The sequence below is a fragment of the Xenopus laevis genome, chromosome 8L, assembly GCF_017654675.1.
Source record: "Xenopus laevis strain J_2021 chromosome 8L, Xenopus_laevis_v10.1, whole genome shotgun sequence".
NCBI lineage: Eukaryota > Metazoa > Chordata > Amphibia > Anura > Pipidae > Xenopus > Xenopus laevis.
This window is the reverse complement of record NC_054385.1, coordinates 111537500-111546622: the sequence shown is the minus strand read 5'-3', so window position 1 is coordinate 111546622 and position 9123 is coordinate 111537500. Positions and strand designations below refer to the sequence as shown.

The 9123-nt window shown below is 44.4% G+C and overlaps 1 pseudogene; it reads left to right on the top strand.

The window, feature by feature from the left end:
* Positions 1 to 8229: 8229 nt before the first annotated feature.
* Positions 8230 to 8432, top strand: LOC121397423 (annotated as a pseudogene).
* The last annotated feature ends 691 nt before the right edge of the window (positions 8433 to 9123 follow it).

Genomic DNA, 9123 nt, shown 5'->3' with positions numbered 1-9123 from the left:
AAAGTTTGGGAGGACAAGCAGTGCGGGAGACAGAGAGCTGTGGAGCAAGGAGGAAGCCGACGGTGGTGCACAATGCGTGGCTGCAGCATGACAGGCCAGCAGAAGCACAAGAGAGAGAAAAAGGCAGGCCTTTGGTAGTTGTTGCCTTGTGATCCCGGCTGTGTTCAGCTGTGAGTTGTTGCAGGAACGAGCTGATTGCATCAACGAGCTGGTTGTGGCCGTCACAAAGAGGCTGGGCTATGCAAATAAGGTGTGCCGGGGCAGTCCGGAAGGTGCTGGGAGTCTGCGGGCCTCAGGCCGGCGAGCCCGATGAAGGTCCAAAACAGGGCCGGAGCCAGAGAGGGCCTGGGGCTGGGAGCCCCCGGGGCTGGGCAGACTGGATGTGGTGTTGCCTGGATGTGGTGTGGGCTTGGGCCGGAGGTGTGCTGCCTGCCGGGGCCCAGCCCTCCCTCTCCCCATGGAGGCATGTCTAGCCTGGCTTTGGGCCCGTCTGCGTGTGCGCCTTTCGGGTTATAGCTTCTCGGCCTTTTGGCTAAGATCAAGTGTTGTGTCAGAAGCCTTTGCGACTAACTCGCTTCCTCTTGGCCCTGAGACATCGCCCCTATTAAGGGGCTTAAGTTTCCTGCTGCTTTTGGGAGGAGCCAGTGAAATCGTGGGAAGGGATCGCCTCGAGGACCCTCGGGACCTATGAAGGTTTTTCAATAAACAGAGAGCAGTGTCGTTGAAGATGGAGGAGGAGGAATCTGGGAACCCGTCGCTCTTTAAGAACACAGTGCGAATTACTCTCCCAGAAGAGAAACGTGGACCGGATGGCGTTAATCTGGTTATGGAAGAGATGGTGATGGAGAGTTGGAGAGTTGCAACCTAAAGACATCTTCAGTCTGCCTGAGTACCCACGAAGAGGCCTATATGAAGTTGTATTTTTCAAAACTGAATCTTATCGCCAATTCAAGTGGAAGTGTAAGCAGCACAAGGATGATCCAGTGTTCCAAGGGCTGATGTTGAAATTTTTGCATTCTGATCGTTTTAGAATTGTCACCATTTAGATTTATAACCCATATGTGCCAGTGGCTGAAGTGGCAAATTATCTGAAAAAGAATGCAGAAGAGGTCGTGTTCCTAAAAAACCTAAACAATCGGTTTGGTGTGTGGAACAATAAGAGGTTGTTTAGAGAGTGACCTGTTTGATGATGGCATCTTACATCCGCCATCCAATTTTAGGATGGGCGCAAAGTGGGGCTTTTTGTTTTACTCTGGCATGCCCCTGTATTGTCAGAAGTGTAATGAATTACACTTAATTCATTACATAAAGTGTTGAGTGCACTTGTGCAGGAGATACTTAGCTGGATAGGGTGATTCTTGGACAGAAGGTGGCTTTTGGTGGGTTGGGAGTTTTTCTTTTTCTCTTTTGGGTGTCGGAAGCGAGTTTGAGATGCCATTCTCCTACGAATTTCCATCTGGGGAGAAACTAAAGAACACCATAAGGATTGAGGTGGAGGAAGAACACAGAGGACAGAAGGACCTGCGGTTCGTCATGAGGGAGATACTCCTGAGAGTCTTCGCCCTCAAGAATGACGACATCCTGTGCCTCCAGGACCAGGAGAGACATGGAACATATACCATCACTTTCACGTCTCTTGCATGCTGCGAAAACATCTACGCAGTACTCTCGAAAAAAGAGCTTAGAGAGGATAGGCTGAATGGCCTGCATTTTTTCCTTTTATATGGGTTGGAGGACGTCCATTTGGTCGTCCATATGTACAACCCTCATGTCGATACCGCTGACGTGGCCACCTTTTTACAGCGGTATTGTTCCAAAGTCTGCTTTTCCCATTTTGTCAAGGGTGGACAAGGCCATTGGAACGGGAAGCGGAAGTTTTTTGTAAAGCTTCGCAGAGACCCGGACGGAATTGGGAGCTTCATGCACCCTCCATCCAATTTTTCCATTGGAAGGAACAGGGGCTATCTTTTTTATTCCGGGATGCCCCTGTACTGTCGCAATTGCTCACGGTTCGGGCATACGAGCGAGACATGCCCTGAAGCCAAGTTGGCCCGGTGTTATAGATGCGGTCAGCCGGGCCACATTGCAACATCGTGTAAACTTCAGAAGGTGTGCAATATGTGTGGGTAGGAAGGCCACATATATAATAACTGTCCCCCAGAAGGCAAAAAAGAAGGGAGCCGAGGCTGAGCGGACAAAGCCCAGTCCAGGGTTGGAGCAGAGGCCAACAGCGGTTGCTGGCTCAGCTAAGATGACCCTGGAGGTTTCAAGTGAGCAGTCCATGCAATTGGTAAATAGGACACCGATTAAGGAAACAGCCGTGGTCGAGAGAAGGGGCTCGTACGGACCAGAGAAGACTTGTCCAGAGCCTCCACAGATGGTCGCTGGCGAATTTAGGACAAGGGTCTGCTTTCCCAATAGTGACCCTTGTACCTATCGACACGGCTTGCACATGGGCGGTGGGACCGGAGCATAGTGCGGTGAAGGTCCCAGGTGCGGTAGCGTTTGCTGTACCGTCAGCAGTCACGCCTGCGAGGAAGGGCGAGAGCACCAGCCGCCAGGCATCAACATCGTCATTAAATGAATTGGAGCAAGAGCTCAAGACATTTTCAGCCATGAGCTCTGCCAAGACAATTCCTGATGCCTCCGAGGAATGGGTCACAGCAGAGGACAAAAAGAAGGTGCGGAGGTCGGAGGTCACAAAGACGCAGACGGGCGGAAGGGTCATCTGCGGCGGAGGAGTCTGGCGGAGGATCCAGGTTGTCGGAAGCCCAAGGAGAAAGCGACCGGAGCATCTTGGGGTAAGAAAGAGGAAAGTCAGCGACCGGTTTAAAAGCGGCCAAGTAGTGATGAGGAGATCATCATGCTCGAGCAAGGGAGATTTCCGGAGGATGGTCGACCCACAACACGTGTCGTCATCTGATCCGGTTAACATCGAGGATCCGGCTTCCCCTGAACAAGGGGAGGGGGGTCCCAGGTAATTTCTGGTGAGAGCAGTTCGGACTCCGATATGGACAGTGTTGTTTCCTAAGACTGTATGATGACGTCACTCAAGGCCGCCTCACTTAATGTGAGGTCTTTAAAGAGCCCTAGTCGTAGGGCTGCTTTGTTTTCTTACCTCGAGACATTGGACTGTGACATTTTCCTTTTACAGGAGTGTGCAATAGAATGTAGCATGGACTATACTCACTTGAAAAAAAAACTGGAAGCTGGGATTGTCTGTGTGGTCCGGCTCTAACGATGCAAAGCCTACTGGGGTGGGAGTTTTGTGCCGTGGCCCACACTTTACAATACAAAACGTGACTGAAATCATGCCCGGACGTGCAATTTTAATTGATATGTTTTATAAGGGTATTTTAAATGTTTATAAGCAGGAGAGAGCAGAATTGTGTGAAATCTTGCCTCTATTTTGCATTGGGTCATCTCCTCTGCTAGTCGGTGGAGATTTTAACTGTGTTTTTCAGGAGAATCCCGACTTGGAGGTGACCCTAATAGAAAAGATAGAACTTCTTGATGTTAAGTTGAAAGACGCTTTTAAAATGCTTTTTACAAAACTTGGTTGTCTCTGATTAATGCTACGTGAACCCCCCGGCTTGGCCCTCTGGGATCGCTCCCTTGTGGAGCTTAACCCAGCTGCTGCTTTTGGGCTGGAGGCATTTCTCCTAGCAACGTGAAGGCGATCCCACTACGCAGATGGATGCTACCGTGCCTCCAGAAGCCCCCTTTACAGTTCGGCTGTATTTCCCGAAAGAGAGGAAAAACGACTATTTGCTTCATCACGTCCAGATGGATATCGTGGAAGGAATCCTTGGCATGGACTGCTCGATCATCTTCTGTGTCCAAACCTTTTTGCAACAAGGTTTTTATGATATCTCTTTCATCAACGGCAGCGAATTAAGAACCTGCTATTTAAGGAGCCAGAAAAAGTCTTCTGATCCAGCTCTAAAGGATTTGGTCTTTGTGGTCAACGAAAACAGGAACCGTACCCCTGTTTGTGTACACATGTACAATCCTTTTGTTCGGGACGATGAAATTAGAGCCTTCCTTCGACGTTATTGCCGCTATGTATCTCCTTGCGAAAAGCGGAAAAATGTCTTTGGGACTTTTAATGGACTGAGACGATTTTGGGTCGAATTTAAACGCGATCCGGATAGAATTGGTGGTCATACACATCCACCCCAGAACTTTTCAATTGGCAATAACAGGGGGTATTTGTACTATCCGGGACAACCTGTTTTTTGCCTCAACTGTTACTGTTTTGGGCAGACAAAAGCGGATTGTACGAAAGATACCTGTTGTAAGAACTGCTTTAAAACAGATCACAAGACTGCAGATTGTGGAAGTGCTCGCAAATGTTACCTTTGCAGCTCGCTAAACCATCTGGCACGGCATTGTCCTTTGGTGTCCGGAGCTCCAGTGGTTTGTGATTATGCGGGGGCTGTAAAGGGTGGAAAATCTGATGAACGGAGGGATGACAAGCGAGATGATGCCCTTGGAATGATATCAGCGGAGGATTTGGAACAATTGGATCCTCTGGAGGATTCTGTGGAGGATCCTGGGGAGGTTTCTGTGGAGGAGGAGGTAGCGCCAGACATGCTGAGTGCTGAGGGGGATGAAAATGATCCTGTTCCTGCAGAGACTGATGGAATGGATGTGGATAAGGCATCCTTGAAAAGGAAACCTGATGATGGAGGTGAAAGTTTCTTGGAGTGAAAAGATTGAAGAGTTTTCTAGCCAGGAGGGGAGGAGAGAGGAGGACTCTTCGCAAGTTATTGATTCAGACTCTTCTTGTGTATCTGCTGCTTTCCTGGATCAGGAGGAAGTAGAGAAACTTTCCATGACAATGAACATTGTGGGAGAAGTGAGAGAAAAGAAGGTAAAGAAAGTAAAGAAAGATGGTAGAAGCACAACGGAGATGAAGGGAGTTAAAGGTGATGAAAGACCTGACGAAGGGCCTCCTCCAAGGGCCCGTGCTAGAAGTAGTTCTAAACTGAAAAGACTTTTGAGTTTTTTTTCTTTCTTTCTTTTATAAATGCCTATTAAAGTAGGTTCCATTAATGTGCGCAGCATCTGTTCTGTAACCAGAAGAGCTTTTATTTTTGATGTTTTGTCTTCTCTTGCTCTTGATGTTTTTTGTTTGCAGGAATGCGCTCTGAAGGAAGAGCCGGCAAATGTGAAATTGAACCTTGGGCCAGCTATTTGGTCTACCTCCAAGGAGCAAAATGGAGGTGTAGGTTTTTTATTTAAAGGGCAAAATTTTGTGATTAAACAAGTTTTGCATATTTCACAAGGTAGAGCTCTGCTAGTTAAAGTGGAATATAATGGTTTAATTATAAAAATTATAAATGTTTATGCTCCAACATGTAAAAAGCAGAGAATGGTTCTTTTTGATAAAAGCAGAGAATGGTTCTTTTTGATAAAATCAGATTTTTTCTAGGTGGAAAAGAAAATATTATTTTGACTGGGGATTTTAATTGTATTATTGAAGATGGGGAGAGGGTGGGTGGTTGTGGTGCGGGTAGAGATAAGTCTGGTAAAGTCTTGAAAGAATTAGTTTCTTTTTCCGTTTTCAGGATGTTTATGCTATTTCGGGTAATCAAGAAAACCAGTTTACCTATTTTTGTGATAAAGGGGATATTAGATCAAGAATTGATTTTTGTTTTACCGCTAAATCCTTCGAGATTTTGAATTTTGAAGTTAAAAAAGACTGCCTTTTTCTGACCATGGTTGCTTGGTATGTAGTATGTGTGTTAATGGTGAAAGAGTATGGGAGAGGTGTGTGGAAATTAAACATTTCACTATTGGATGAAACGGAGATAAAAGAAGAGTATAGAAGTTGGTTTAAAAAATGGAGATTTTTTTAAAAAAAAAGTTGTGAAAAAGCAAAATTGAGAAGAATGGAGTTTGAGAAATGGCAGAAAAGGTTGGAATATTTGGGGGAGTTAAGAGATGTAGGTGTGAATGTTATAAATGAAATTGAGGAAGCCAAGAGGAAATATATGGAAGTGAGGGGTAAAGCCATTATAGCTTTAGCAAGAGTAAATGTAAAAGAGTGTGATGAGAAATGCACTAGTTTTTTCTTTAAAAAGGCTTTTGGGAAAAAGACTGAAATGATGAGTGTATAAGGAGAGTAATGAAGTTGATGGTAAGAATGAGATTTTGGGAACAGTGAAGAATTTCTATGAGTGTTTGTATATGGAAGGGAAAAGAGAAGAAAGTTTATTGGATGATGTTTTGGGTGAAATGGACAAGCAGTTGTGTGATGATGATGCAAGAAGTTTAGCGGATGATTTACGTAAGGAGGAGATTGAGAGATGTGTTAAAAATATGAAAGGTGGAAAAGTGGCTGGATGTGATGGTCTTCCAGTTGAATTCTATTGGATCTTTTGGGACTTGATAGAGGAGACTATTTTTGAGTTATGTAAAGAGGTATTACGAAAAGTATGAGTGAAAGTGTGGTTGTACTATTATACAAAAAGGGTGATAAAAAGAATCTTAAAAATTGGCGTCCGATATCTTTATTGAATGTTGACTATAAAAATTATTGCGAAATTGATTGCAAATCGGATGAGTGAAGTGGTGGAGAAAATGGTGAGTGAGGAACAGTTTTGTGCGGTGCCTGGTCGTCAAATTAATGAAAGTCTTGTTTGTTTGAGGGATGTGTTATGGTATGCTAAGGAAAGGAAACAGACTGTAGCAGTGGTAGCAGTTGATTTTGAGAAGGCATACGATCGGGTTAGTCACTTTTTTATGTTTAAAGTACTGGAAAGAATGGGGGTTCCAGAACGAATGATTAAGTGGATTAAAACCTTGTACACTAATATTGTGAGTAAAATTCAAGTAAATGGTTTTTTAACAGATAAAGTAGAAATAAGATCTGGTGTAAGACAGGGGTGCCCCCTTTCTCCAGTTTTGTTTATATGTGCAATAGAGCCTTTATTGTGTATAATAAAAAAAGACAAAGTTCTAAGGGGAATAGAAGTACCTGGTAGTAATGGAAGAGATGTAAGAGTGTTGGGATATATGGACGATCTAACGATGGTATGTAAATCTATTGGGAGTTTGAGAAGAGCTAAATTACTGATTGGATGGTTTTGTACGGTGAGTGGTTTTAGACTGAATGTGGAGAAAAGTGTGTGTAAATGTTTTGGGGAATGGAAGGAGGTGGAGTTGTGTGGATGGCCTGTGTGTAGTGGCAGGATTGAAGTGTTAGGTGTGATTTTTGATGAAGATTTGAGAGGAAGTGAAAGTTGGAAGAAAGTTAGTGAGAAAATTAATAAAAAATTTGAGTTTTGGTCTTTAAGATCATTATCAATTGAGGGGAGAATAATGATTTGTAAGGGGATGGTGAATGTTGAATGTTTTTTGCTTATGAAATATGTTTGTTTGTCTTACTAAATTTTACACACATACAATTTGACAGGGTATATTATACGATATGCCGCTGGTAATGTACTAAGGAAATTTGGGTTCATTTTGATTGACCTTAAAAAACCTTGGTGTTTTTCTGTGCCTTGGTTCTATGTAAAATTGGAAAAGTTTATCAAAACATATAGTTTAGAAAATGTAACTGTTGAAATGTGGTGTGAAAAGAAAAGAGTTCAAAAATTAATTAATGCTAAAAAAGAGATGATAGTGGTGGGTGGCTTGATGGAGTCTGAATGCAAAGATGTGTGGAAGAATGTTAATGATAGTTCTTTAGTAAACAGACAAAAGGATCTTTCCTGGATGTATGTGCACAATTGTTTACCAACAAGAATGTTCCAGAGAAGGAGGAGGTTAGTAAATAGTCAAAGATGTCCAAGAGAGGGATGTTGCGAAGATGAAAATATTTCTCATGTACTATGGGAATGTTTTTATGCAAAGAACATTTGGAACAAAATGGGCAATTTGATTAAAGGAATAACAGCAATTGAATATTTATCGTACAAAATGATGTTGTATGGAATTTCAGGGAAAGATCAAATGAAAGCAAGATTGTTATAGCTGATTGTAAGTTGTGTGAAGAAGCGTTATGGGACACAAGAAATATGGGTGTCTTTAAAAATACAAATGTTGATGAGGCAGGATGTATAGCCTTGATTCGGAGTAGACTGTTTCTTTATGTACTGTGTGATAGGAAAAGACTTGGCAATGATGCTGAAGATGTGTGGAAATTTAAAAAATGGAGATATTGGATTTCTTAAAAATTTGTACAAATGAATTGCAATATTTCTTGTTTTTGAGATTTTGTCTTTTTTTTTTAAATTGTTTTAATAAAAAAATGAAAAAAAAAAAAATCTGTTCTTATCAGTTTACTATCCGATACGTCCCCTATCTGGGGACTATATATTAAATGGATTTTTGGAACAGGGAGATGGAAGAAGAGCTTGCTCTGTCCACTCCACACATCGACCTGGTATTGCAGTACCTCCAGGACCGGTGCACTTCTCTTACTAAGTTTGAAAAAGCAGAAAAAGAAGCAGCAAACGAGCTGCGGGGAAATGAAAAGCCCAGCAAGCAAAGTTTGGGAGGACAAGCAGTGCAGGAGACAGAGAGCCGTGGAGCAAGGAGGAAGCCGACGGTGGTGCACAATGCAGCATGGCAGGCAGGCAGGCAGGCAGGCAGGCAGGCAGGCATTTATGTGGTAGTTGTTGTCTTGTTGCCTTGTGATCCCGGCTGTGTTCAGCTGTGAGTTGTTGCAGGAACGAGGTGATTGCATGAACGAGCTGGTTGTGGCCGTCACAAAGAGGCGGGGCTATGCAAATAGGGTGTGCCGGGGCAGTCGGGAAGGTGCTGGGAGTGTGCGGGCCTGAGGCCGGCGAGGCCGATGAAGGTCCGAAACAGGGCCTGAGCCAGAGAGGGCCTGGGGCTGGGAGCCCCCGGGGCCGGGCCGACTGGATGTGGTGTTGCCTGGATGTGGTGTGGGCTTGGGCCGGAGGTGTGCTGCCTGCAGGGCCCAGCCCTCCCTCTTCCCATGGAGGCATGTCTAGCCTGGCTTTGGGCCCGTCTGCGCGCGCGCCTTTCGGGTTATCGCTTCTCGGCCTTTTGGCTGCGATCAAGTGTGTCAGAAGCCTTTGCGAATAACTCGCTTCCTCTTGGCCCTGAGACATCGCCCCTATTAAGGGGCTTAAGTCTCCTGCT